The 12,791-nt window shown below is 39.0% G+C and overlaps 1 long non-coding RNA gene across 1 annotated transcript in view; it reads right to left on the reverse strand.

Annotated features, from left to right (window-relative positions):
- Window positions 1-12,791, reverse strand: part of LOC136246458 (uncharacterized) — a 133,003-nt gene that overhangs the window by 44,459 nt on the left and 75,753 nt on the right. The window lies entirely within an intron of this gene.

Below are 12,791 nucleotides of genomic sequence, written 5' to 3' on the forward strand. Positions count from 1 at the left end.
CTTACATTGTGACTAGTTTTTAGCTGATCTCTCTACAGGGTGATTTGTTTGTAGCTGATCTCTCTACAAGTTGATTTGTGTGTAGCTGATCTTTCTACTGGTTGATTTGTTTGTAGCCGATCTCTCTACAGGGTAATTTGTTTGTAGCTGAACTCTGTACAAGGTGCTTTTTTGTAGGTGATCTCACTGCAGGTTGATTTGTTTGTAGCTGAACTCACTAAAGGGCGATTTGCTTGTAGCTGAACTCCTTACATTGTGTCCAGTTTCTAGCTGATCTCTCTACAGAGTGATTTGTTTGTAGCTGAACTCTCTATAAGGTGATTTATTTGTAGCTGAACTCCTTACATTGTGTGTAGTTTCTAGCTGATCTCTCTACAGGGTGATTTGTTTGTAATTGATCTCTCTACAAGTTGATTTGTGTGTAGCTGATCTCTCTGCAGGTTGATTAATTTGCAGCCGATCTCTCTACAAGGTAATTTGTTTGTAGCTGAACTGTCTATAAAGTGATTTATTTGTAGCTGATCTCTCTGCAGGTTGATTTGTTTTAGCTGAACTCTCTACAGGGTGATTTACTTGTAGCTGAACTCCTTACATTGTGACTAGTTTTTAGCTGATCTCTCTACAGGGTGATTTGTTTGTAGCTGATCTCTCTACAAGTTGATTTGTGTGTAGCTGATCTTTCTACTGGTTGATTTGTTTGTAGCCGATCTCTCTACAGGGTAATTTGTTTGTAGCTGAACTCTGTACAAGGTGCTTTTTTGTAGGTGATCTCACTGCAGGTTGATTTGTTTGTAGCTGAACTCACTAAAGGGCGATTTGCTTGTAGCTGAACTCCTTACATTGTGTCCAGTTTCTAGCTGATCTCTCTACAGAGTGATTTGTTTGTAGCTGAACTCTCTATAAGGTGATTTATTTGTAGCTGAACTCCTTACATTGTGTGTAGTTTCTAGCTGATCTCTCTACAGGGTGATTTGTTTGTAATTGATCTCTCTACAAGTTGATTTGTGTGTAGCTGATCTCTCTGCAGGTTGATTAATTTGCAGCCGATCTCTCTACAAGGTAATTTGTTTGTAGCTGAACTGTCTATAAAGTGATTTATTTGTAGCTGATCTCTCTGCAGGTTGATTTGTTTTAGCTGAACTCTCTACAGGGTGATTTACTTGTAGCTGAACTCCTTACATTGTGACTAGTTTTTAGCTGATCTCTCTACAGGGTGATTTGTTTGTAGCTGATCTCTCTACAAGTTGATTTGTGTGTAGCTGATCTCTCTGCAGGTTGATTTGTTTGTAGCCGATCTCTCTATAGGGTAATTTGTTTGTAGCTGAACTCTCTATAAGGTGATTTATTTGTAGCTGAACTCCTTACATTGTGTGTAGTTTCTAGCTGATCTCTCTACAGGGTGATTTGTTTGTAATTGATCTCTCTACAAGTTGATTTGTGTGTAGCTGATCTCTCTGCAGGTTGATTTGTTTGTAGCCGATCTCTCTATAGGGTAATTTGTTTGTAGCTGAACTCTCTATAAGGTGATTTGTTTGTAGTTGATCTCTCTGCAGGTTGATTTGTTTTAGCTGAACTCTCTACAGGCTGATTTGTTTGTAGCCGATCTCTCTACAGGGTAATTTGTTTGTAGCTGAACTCTCTACAAGTTGATTTGTGTGTAGCTGATCTCTCTGCAGGTTGATTTGTTTGTAGCCGATCTCTCTACAGGGCAATTTGTTTGTAGCTGATCTTTCTACAGGGTGATTTTTTTGTAGCTGACCTCTCTTCAGGGTGATTTGTTTCTAGCTGATCTCTCTACAGGGTGATTTTTTGTAGCTGACCTCTCTTCAGGGTGATTTGTTTCTAGCTGATTGCTCTACAGGTTGATTTGTTTGTAGATGAACTCTCTACAGGGTAATTTGCTTGTAGCTGAACTCCTTACTTTGTGTCTAGTTTGTAGCTGATCTCTCTACAGGGTGATTTGTTTGTAGCTGAACTCCTTACATTGTGTGTAGTTTCTAGCTGATCTCTCTACAGGGTGATTTGTTTGTAGCTGATCTCTCTACAAGTTGATTTGTGTGTATATAGCTGATCTCTCTGCAGGTTGATTTGTTTGTAGCCGATCTCTCTACAGGTAATCTGTTTGTAGCTGAACTCTCTATAAGGTTATTTGTTTGTAGCTGATCTCTCTGCAGGTTGATTTGTTTTAGCTGAACTCTCTACAGGGTGATTGCTTGTAGCTGAACTCCTTACATTGTGTCTAGTTTCTAGCTGATGTCTCTACAGGGTGATTTTTTGTAGCTGAACTCTCGTCAGGGTGGTTTGTTTCTAGCTGATCTCTCTACAGGTAGATTTGTGTTGATTTGTTCATTGCTGATCGCTCTAAAGGTAATTGATTTGTTGCAGTTGAACACCCTGCAAAGTGTTTTGTTTGTAGCTGATCACTCTAAAGGGTAATTTGTTTGTAGCTGAACTCTCTCCACAGTGACTTGTGTGTAGCAGAATTCTGTGTAACTGAATTCTCTAGAGAGTGACTTAATTGTAGCTGAATTCTCTACACAGTGCATGACTTGTTTATAGCTGAACTTTCTTCAGTGTGACTTGTAATGTTCTGAATCTCTATAGTGGTATATTTGCTTAACTCTCCACATGGTGACTGTCTTCTTGCTGAACTGTCTATAAGATTAACTGTTTGCAGCTGAACTCCCTACAGAATAACTTGTGATGTAATAAAATTCTATAATGGAGTAAATAAATTAGCCGAATGATCTATTAGGGTGACTGTTCTATTAGAGTATCTCGATCTCGCATTTGCTACACGGAGTTGGCTTTCGAATCATAACTCAGTGGTTTGTAATCCGATTCTTCTGTACTACTGCAAGGACTTTCTATGAAGAGTATTCCAGCTATACACCGATTTTCAGCTCATTGCTCTAAGCGGTTTGCCTAGTAGGCGTGAAAACTAATACTTTTTTATTCATAAAAATCGATCGCGTAATTGTGACACAGGTTGGGTTTTGTGTCATATCTCCGTGGTCTTTATCTCGATTCCTTTCAAACCACCAAAAGGCACTCCTACGATGGTTACTCCATCTACATAGCAATTTTCAACTCATTCCATGAAGCGGTTTTACCCTGTAGGCGTGACAACAAATCGATCTTGTATTACGCGAATAATCGGTCATAACTCCTGAACCATTCATCGGATTTGTACCAAATTTGATGCTAGGATTTGCCTTTGGACTCCCTTTCTGTGTGCCAAATTTCAAGGCGATCGGAGTACGCGTTTGCTTGTTATAGCAATTTTTGCAAGTGTGCGAAAAGACGAAGAAGAAGAAAAAAAAACGAAGAAAAAAAAACGAAACTTTGGCAGCTCGTATCTCGGAAATGGCTGGAGCGATTTCCTTCAAATTTGGAATGTAGACTCCCCTAGCTTGCGGGCAACTGTGTAGCAAATTTGGTTCCAATCAGATAAGTGATCACTGGGATACAAAGGTGTGAAAATGACGTTTTCGTTCTTCCTGTCAATATACTCACGGTGTGGCGCGCCGGCTTCTTGGGCCGCACGACACACTACCGTGTGTCTTGATGTCATGACATCCTAAAGTGTTGGTTATCATATAAGTTTGTCAATTGTGTGCATGTGGCCAAAGAACTCCCATTTCCATCCTTCGCCTTGTTGAAGAGTCTCACTCCCAAGAAAGGTCCAAGGTTGGAGCCTCTGCTGATAGGGCTTGAAATTCATTCCCTTTGTACTGTTGAAGGTAGTTTTAACCACGATGGATTAGTTGCTGTAGAGAGACAGCCGTTTCTGATCATTTATGTGGGCAAAGAAGACGGAAGGACCCTCTGTAACAGTTGGAAGTGATGAGCATGGAGACACATAGGAGGAAATAGCTTAGAAAGCTGGGTGAATCAAAGTAAAGTCTTATAAGACTATCTAAACAGCAGGAGAATTGATGACAAAAGTAAAGGAGTGTTTGTAAAATAAAACACACCCACTTTCAGGCACCATCGACTACAGTATGCTTGGTTTGTGAGGTTGGAGGCTTGTCACATGCTGCCAAGTGTTGAAGATATGTTACACTGCTCAGGAGCAAGGTGTAAATAGTGAATAAGAATCCCATACACAGTGAATAGAAGTTGTTAGTTATTATTTAAGGACAAAGAGCTTGTATGGCATTGGCTACAATGCCATATGGCAGGAAGCAAAGTAGCTATGGTTCCTCTCGGTGGCACCAGGAATACTGAGCTGACCTTTGTAACATCCTTGATGAAATATTAGTGTTGCGTAATATGTTTTGAAACGTGTTTAAAGCATTAAAATACTGAAGTGTACGTTTTATTAGAAATTGATTTAACTGTATTTCGAAAATTGCGCATAAGGCTTACTTGAAATTTCGTTGGAATTACAATTAGTACTGGTAGACTATATTGTACTATTGGCAAGATTTAGTTTTGAATTGTGCGGGAATGCCAAGCGAAATACCTCAAACTAGACGATAATTGATGTACGCAAGTTTACATGTGGACAATAAACGACGTTGACGGTCAATTATTGATGCCATACACCACTGTCTTTGGCCGGATGCTACTGAAGAACGCCAGTACCTGGGGAGCTGGTGTGTTGTGGACACCTAGAGTATTAAATTGTCGGGCGTAAACAGTTTGTGCATATCTTGTTTCAAACGAGAATCCCGTAGGTTGGCATACAACCTGGCCGATAATCGATTGCTTACGCTATGTATCACAAAAAATAAAAAAAATAAAATAGAACAGAAACAAGCTTCATAATACCTTCATGGTGCCTTGGCAGTATTGGTTAAGTATAATCAAATCCAAAAGTGTCTTTAGTACAAATACAAGTACCACCTGACATGCTTCCTTTAGGATGTTACAAACTTCTTACAGTTTTCATAACATATAGTGTTAACAGGTATACATACCATTCCCAAAATTATACTGACATAATCACTAGGACTGTACTATATCAATATTACATCAATATCAGTACCAATATCATACAGTATGATAGTACTGTATAGTAGAGGCAGCGAAGGTGTGGGCATGGTCCATGAAAATAAATCAAGCCAAAATCATCTTCCCAAATCCTTCACGGCCACTTGACAGTATTGGTCAGGTATAATCAAGCCCAAACATGTCTTCAGAACGACCCGAAGCATTTGTCAACCAGGTGCTACAAAATTTAAATATATATATATTATATATATTTTTGCAAATTTTCTATTGCCTCACTGCCTGCCTGATGCGGTTAGTCAAGCGTAGTGGAAAATTGGCTACAGCTACAGTCTTACTTCTTTCACAAAAATGCTTAGAATTTCATGGACATGAAACCGTTAGTATTTTAAATATCCTACAATGTATGCACCATTGTCTTACTGATTTTCCTTTGATCCTTCTTTATCGTGACCATCGCTCATCAGTAGGGTTCCATAATCATACCGGTACATTACGTAGTAATATATTGGAATACACGTGTTATCGCACCAAACTTTATTATTATGTTTGTGATTTTGATGTTTGGTTTATACGGGACCTATCATATGTCGTCAACAAAGTACAAGCATAAGACATCCTGTTTAGTATTAGTGTGTTTGTTGTTAGCAAAGTTAAGCGGATAAGTTTAACTGCTTGCATTTCTAAACGCATTTCTTTGTGACTAACACATTCTTCACTATCACACTATTAGTCTTGCTAAACCCTGTTGCTACATAAATGTGTGTGAATAAATACAATTGAAGGGTTTTATTGTCATTATTGCTTTGTGTGTTTTTTCTGAGGTAATATTCAGAGTGATAATGTCTACAAAGGAAGTGGCCCGGAGGAATAGTAACAATAAGGTCTATTATGAAGCTCACAAAGATGACATACTCTTAAATAAAAAGGAAAAATGCAGCAGTGAAGACAGATCACAGCGCCATCTTGATGAATATTACAAACATGTGACAGGTTCACGTATGAAATCCGCTGAAAGCACCAAAGCATTATATGACAAAGATGTGGAGAAATCTCGTAAAAATACAGCTGACCATTCTAGAGCATGCTACTATAAACATTTGGAAAAATCCCAGGAAGACACAGCTGATGCTTTAAAATGTGGACGTGTTACTACACGTCATAGCATATAAAGCCCTGTTTCTTTCATGAGCCATGCCCACTTATGTAAATTACTGTCTGTAGACATGCGGTAACCACCCCCATTCATCAGTCTGTAGGTATACACAAATCCACGTACATTGTTGTCAGGCTTTTGTAGAGCCACACCCACTGATCAGTTGTTATTGTATGAGTCATAATCTAGTACAATAGTGTTGTGATTAACTCTAAAAATTAATATTGGGATTGGTTTTGTGAAAAGCAGGCTATTTAGTGGTCATGAGCTTGTAAAAAAACTTCACAAACAAGTATAAGAAAAAATTAGGAATTTTAAATTAGAGTAGGAACAGTGTATAGCACTGCAATAAAAAGTACTGGAACAAGCTGGATCGGAGTAGTACATAATGTCCAAATACTATAAAACAATAAGAAGTGAATATCCCTACTGTGCATTGAGTGTAGCACAGTAGGGATATCCACTTCTTATTGTTTCACAGTATTTGGACATTACGTACTACTCCGATCCAGCTTGTTTCAGTACTTTTATTGCAGCGCTATACACTGTCCCTACTCTAATTTAAAATTCCTAATGTTTTCTTATACTTGTATTACGAGTATCAGCATTAGTCAATTGCAAGTGTACATATTAGTTAGAACGGGTCAACAAAGTTTCTATGCTATTTAGAGACCCAAGGATGATGTGGGCAAGGCTACAAACAAACTTAATTATTGAGACCACTGGCCAGGGTAGCCAAGCCCATGCCATCTGAGGCTCTAAATAGCTTAGAAACTGATGTTGACCCATTCTAAGTGATATAAAAATTTTGGTTAGGAAAGAGTGAGAGAAAGTGGCAAACTGTGAATGCTAGTATTGGAATTCTTAAGTCAAGTTGCCACTGCACCAGCATGACATTCAGGCACTACATGACAACTACATGACAATAGTGCCAGTAACAAGTAGGTACAATGTTGGGCTAGAATGATGTTAACACCTAGACTAATTGAATGCTTATGATTCCTGAAAGTTAGTGGACATTTTATTCTTGGCTTCGCTGATTTTCATTTGATGAATGTAGTAAACAACCACCGGTGAGACCACAGGTTATAACTAGTAACCCCACCACAGGTTACTAACTTGTAACCCCAACTCAGGTTTCTATTGGACTTAGTAGCATCAGATATCAAAGAAATATCGCATATAATTTTCTACAACACAGATATTACGCTAGAGTTATATCACTATTAAAAGTATAATATTCGTATGTAACATGAAAAGTGCCTTACTGGCCAAACCAACTTAGTTGTCAAAGGCTAAGTCCTTAACTAGCATGAGTTGGCCTTGGTGTAAACTCCAGGTTGATCAAGTTTTCTTTTTTTTTCTTGGTTTGTTCAGTTTTTTTTTGTTTGTTTTTGTACTAGCGTAACTCATTGGTTATCGACCACTACCTATTATCGACCAGGATACCACACCTGTTATCGACCAGTCAGTATACGAATAAATACGCAATTATACGGGAAGGTTATCTAGAGACCAACTTTGAGACCTTTGTTGCTGTCTGGTCTGGCGTAATCCAATGCCTAAACGGAAGCGAACATCTACCGCTAAGAAAGGATGGAAGACAAGAAATAAAATATCGGAAGTACAGCATCTTGGCGCTGTTAAACGCCGCAAACTGTGGGACCCTGAATCTACGACTAGAGCAATGAACGCGGTTATTTCAAAGGAGATGGGGGTAAATAAAGCTGCAGAACAATTTGACGTGCCACGAACTGCACTAAAAGACAGAATTTCTGGACGAGTGAAGCATGGAGCGAAGCCTGGTCCACCAGGCTTCCTAACACCAGAGGAAGACCAAGAATTGGTTGATTTCCTAGTAGAGTGCTGCAAAATGGGGAATGGAAAAACAAAGAGGGAAGTAATAGACTGTGTGAAGAGGTTGATGGAGAAGAAAAGAGCAAAAGAGGGTTTGCAAATGATAAAATTTAATGGAGAAGGATGGTGGTATAAATTTATGAAAAGACATTCCGAATTGTCCCTACGAACCTCAGATCCACTATCACATTGCAGGTTCAATGCAGTAAGCCAGTCAGCGCTAGACCACTATTTTGTATTGCTAAGGAATACCTTGGAGGTGAATGGCTTGATGGATAAACCCAGTTACATCTATAATATGGATGAGTCGGGCATGCCACTTGACCATAAGCAGCTGAAACGTGTTGCACTTAAAGGGATCAAAAAAGTTCATGGACCATCTTCAGGGAACAAGGCACAAATAACAATCTTAGCCTGTGCTAATGCTGTAGGCACTATGATACCACCAATGGTGATTTTTAAGGGGGAACACTTGAACTATGAATGGACTAGAGGTGAGGTACCAGATACAAAATACGCAATGTCACCCCAAGGGTGGACAGACCACGAGCTGTTTTTTGAGTGGCTGAGTAAACAGTTCACAAAAAGTATTCCACCTTCTCGACCTGTGTTGTTACTTTTAGATGGCCATTCCTCCCATTTTACTTTGGAGGCTATAAAGTTTGCAGCTGAAAATGAAATTATTCTTTTATGCTTGCCACCCCATACCACTCATGTCGCTCAGCCTCTTGATGTGAGCTTTTTTGGCCCTTTAAAAAAGCATTGGTCTAGAGTTTGTCATGAGTACATGGCCGACAACCCTGGTAAAGTGGTCACCAGATTTCAGTTCTCATCACTTTTCAACAAGGCTTGGTTTTTGTCTATACAACCACATACAATTGTATCCGGATTTCGAAAGGTGGGTGTTTATCCATTCAATTCCACTGCCATCAAGCCATATGATAATTCTTCAATATCTAATAAGATACCAGAAGCAACACCAGTAATGATTCCAGCAGTGACACAGCCCAATGAACGTTCAAGTGTTTCACAAGATGGGTTTAGTGAACACAATCAAGAAGAAAGTGGTCCGGGACTATCACCTGTTTCATATGGTGAGGAGCAAATTGAATTGTTTCAAAGAAGGTATGATAATGGCTACAACATTTATGACGATCAAATGTATGTGTCATGGCTACAGCAACAACATCCAGATGACCTTCCAGAGAATTTGTCATCGAGCACCACCATAGAGACACAGGTATATGGGGAGCAAGTTGAACCACTGAACTGTAATACTAGTACCGAAGATGACAGTACTGTAGACAAGGAAAATGTAGTGCCATCACCAGAACAGCCTATGGACAGTACGGTAGACAAGGAAAATGTAGTGCCATCACCAGAACAGCCTACGTACAGTCTTTCAGCTAGTCTAGCAAATACCAGAGTGTTTGTGTCAGAGCTTCGGGAAATTTTGGGTGAAAGAAGAGTAGTATCGAAAGCATCCACCAAATCTAAATCAACTGCTAGAGTGCTCACAAGTGCTGAGTCTTTAGCACTTCTAATTGAAAAGGAAAAGAAGAAAAAGGAAGAAGAGGAACAGAAAGTAAAAAGAAAAGAGGAGCGAGATAGAAAACGACAAGAGAAAGAAGAAGAAAAGAAAAGTTGAATCGAGAAGAAAGAAGGATGAAGAGAGAGCAAAGCAAAGAGGACAGAAACACAAGAGGTCTGCAAACAAGCCACAGAAGGCACCAGTGGTAGCTGAGCTATCTTCTGACTCAGAAGTAGAAGACGAAGATCAATATGGTGTACAAGACAAAGAAATTTCTAGTAATGAATGTGCCGTATGCTTTGGGTTATACCAGGATGATTTGTCAAGTGCTGGGAAGCTGATGAGGGAGTGGGTTGAGTGTACTAATGAACGGTGCAAGAAGTGGATGCACAGCCAGTGCTTACAAGTTAACAATGACTTGTATATATGTGGAATCTGTAAATATAAATTTAGCTAATTTGTGTGTGCATAACTCTTGAACTATAGGTTCAAATGGATTCATTTTTTAGGTGTAGACCCTTCTCGTAATAGTGGTTAGACTGTTTGCATAGTTGTATTGCTTCATGAAATTCATAGCGATCTATTACCAGTTTCTTGGAAAAAGGCGATAATAGCTAATTGGAATATACACGTAAGTCGATAATAGATAGAGACGGTCGATAATAGATGAACGTACGCCCTTAGCTATAATCACCACTGTATTTGCGTAGTTTTAATTGTGGGAATGATATTTAGCAGATGTATTAGGCGTTACTTTATCTAGTTGTGTTGAAATTTTCACTGTTCTACGACGTTGTATGGCTGATTTATGATGCGAGAAACGTTAACTGGTCGATAACCGGTGAGTTACGCTACTTTTTGTTTTGGTGGCTGATCTTTTTTTGTGATTTATACTGACAAAAACAGACATAAAATTTTTGTGAACACCAACAATTAAAAGGAGTGCATTGTTGAAAAGCATAATATGAATTATAGTAATTTAACACAGCCACAGTGATCATCCTACATACTCTTATGCTGTAATGCATATCGGTTCAACTTTGAAGTATCAGCTGTGTTATATGACATTATAAAACTGTACTAGAAATAGACAATAAGTATTGGATATCAGGATCAGATGTGCAATGTTGTATTGGTAGTCCTAATAAAAGGCACTGATTGGGGGGTGGGGGAGGGGGTGGCAGGTTTACTAAAATGATTCTATAATCACAATGCTAATCATGAATAAATCTCTTTCATCACTATGTTAATGGATATTTTGTCAATATGAACTAAATCCCTACATTGCATGCAGATCAGATTCCAACATGCAGTAATGAGACAATAAGCAGTATTAGCTATCACCAGGCAGAGGAATTTTTGAAAGCAAAATATGGGGTCTGCTTTAGTAATTATCAATAATAAAACAGTTAGTACTGTTTCTCCAAGTGTTTCATGGTCTTCTTCATCTGATTTCAGTTAAAAATCTATCCTCAATCAGCAAGAATTACCATCAGCTCACTGGAATGTTTCACATTAATCTTGAGGGACTTGCTGAAAGCGACACTGGACCATACCAACTTATAGATTGATGGACACATTTTACAAGACTAGAGCCCACAGTGTTTACAAACCTCAAAGATACTATATCTTCTTCTCTAAAACATTATGCAAATTTACACCCCTGTGTTTCAACCATCATAACTTGGCGAAGTAGCATCAGAATCAGTAAAACGTGAACACCATAATTTTTATTCTTTGTGATGTCAGCATTCCGAAAATCTTAATTACAATGCTGTGTGACCTTCCATATAATTATGAGTTATCAATTGATCAATATCAATAGCCACTATAGTGGCTTATGTGCATGTGGTGCATTCATTCATTGTAAAGTTTTATGTGGCTTTAAGGGTTAATAGTGAAAAACATATCAAGACACACGGTAGTGTGTCATGCGGCCCAAGAAGCCGGCGCGCAACACCCGTGAGCAAATTGACAAGAAGAAAGAAAATGCAATTTTCGCACCTCCGTAGCTCTGTGCTGCTTTGATACAAAAAGACAAGATTTGTTGTGGACACTCCCTCCACCTTCAGGACTCCACATTCCAAATTTGAGCGAAATTGCTTCAAACGTTCCCGAGATATGCGACTTCAAAAATTGGCTTAGTTTCTTCGTTTGTTTTTTCTTCTTTTTCTTTTCCTCTTTTCGCACACTTATAAAACGCGAACGCCATATCTGATTCCCTTGAAATTTGGCACACAGAAGGGGGGTACAAAGACGCATCTCAGTACCACCTTTGGCAGGAATATGATAAACAGGCAAAGAGTTATTAGCGATTATTCACGAAAAATAACACCAATATGTTGTCACGCCTACAGGGTAAACCGCGTATGGGAAGAAGCTGAAACTCGGTGGGTGAATAGGTTAACTATTGAACCTCAAACCTTTTGTGGTTTGAAAGAAATCGAGCTAAAAACCAGGAAGATACAACGAAAAAACCAACAATGTGTAACAACTACGCAATCGAGATTGGCTAATGGAAAATGACTGCTTGCCACGCCTACCAGATAAACCGATTGGGGTAATGCTTTGAAAATCGCTGTATAGATGGAGTAATCAGAAAGGCTCTTCAATGGTGTAGAAGAATCAGACATAAAACCACGGAGTTATAACACGAAATCCAACTTGGTGTAGCAAGTGCGAGATCGAGATACTCTAATAGAGCAGTCATCCTAATAGAGCAGTCACCCTGAAGAGAATTCAAGAGATCAGCTAGAAACAAGTAACCTGTATAGAGATCAGCTATAAAGAAACCACCATGTAGAGAGTTCAGCTACAAACAAATCACCCTGTAGAGAGATCAACTAGAAGAAGTTACCTTGCAGAGAGTTCAGCTACAAAGAAACCATCATGTAGAGAGTTCAGCTACAAACAAATCACCCTGTAGAGAGATCAGCTAGAAGAAGTTACCTTGTAGAGAGTTCAGCTGCAAAGAAACCATCATGTAGAGAGTTCAGCTGCAAACAAACCACATGTAGAGAGTTCAGCTACAAACTAGTGACCTTGTAGAGACATCAGCTAGAAGAAGTTACCTTGTAGAGAGTTCAGCTACAAAGAAACCATTCTGTAAAAAGCTCAGCTGCAAACAAATCACCTGTACAGAATTCAGCTACAAACAAATCACCCTGTAGAAAGATCAGCTAGAAGGAGTTACCTTGTAGAGAGTTCAGTTACAAAGAAACCACAATGTAGAGCATTCAGCTACAAATTAGTGACCCTGTAGAGACATCAGCTTGAAGAAGTTACCTTGTA

Source organism: Dysidea avara, chromosome 2 (assembly GCF_963678975.1).
Source record: "Dysidea avara chromosome 2, odDysAvar1.4, whole genome shotgun sequence".
Classification (NCBI taxonomy): domain Eukaryota; kingdom Metazoa; phylum Porifera; class Demospongiae; order Dictyoceratida; family Dysideidae; genus Dysidea; species Dysidea avara.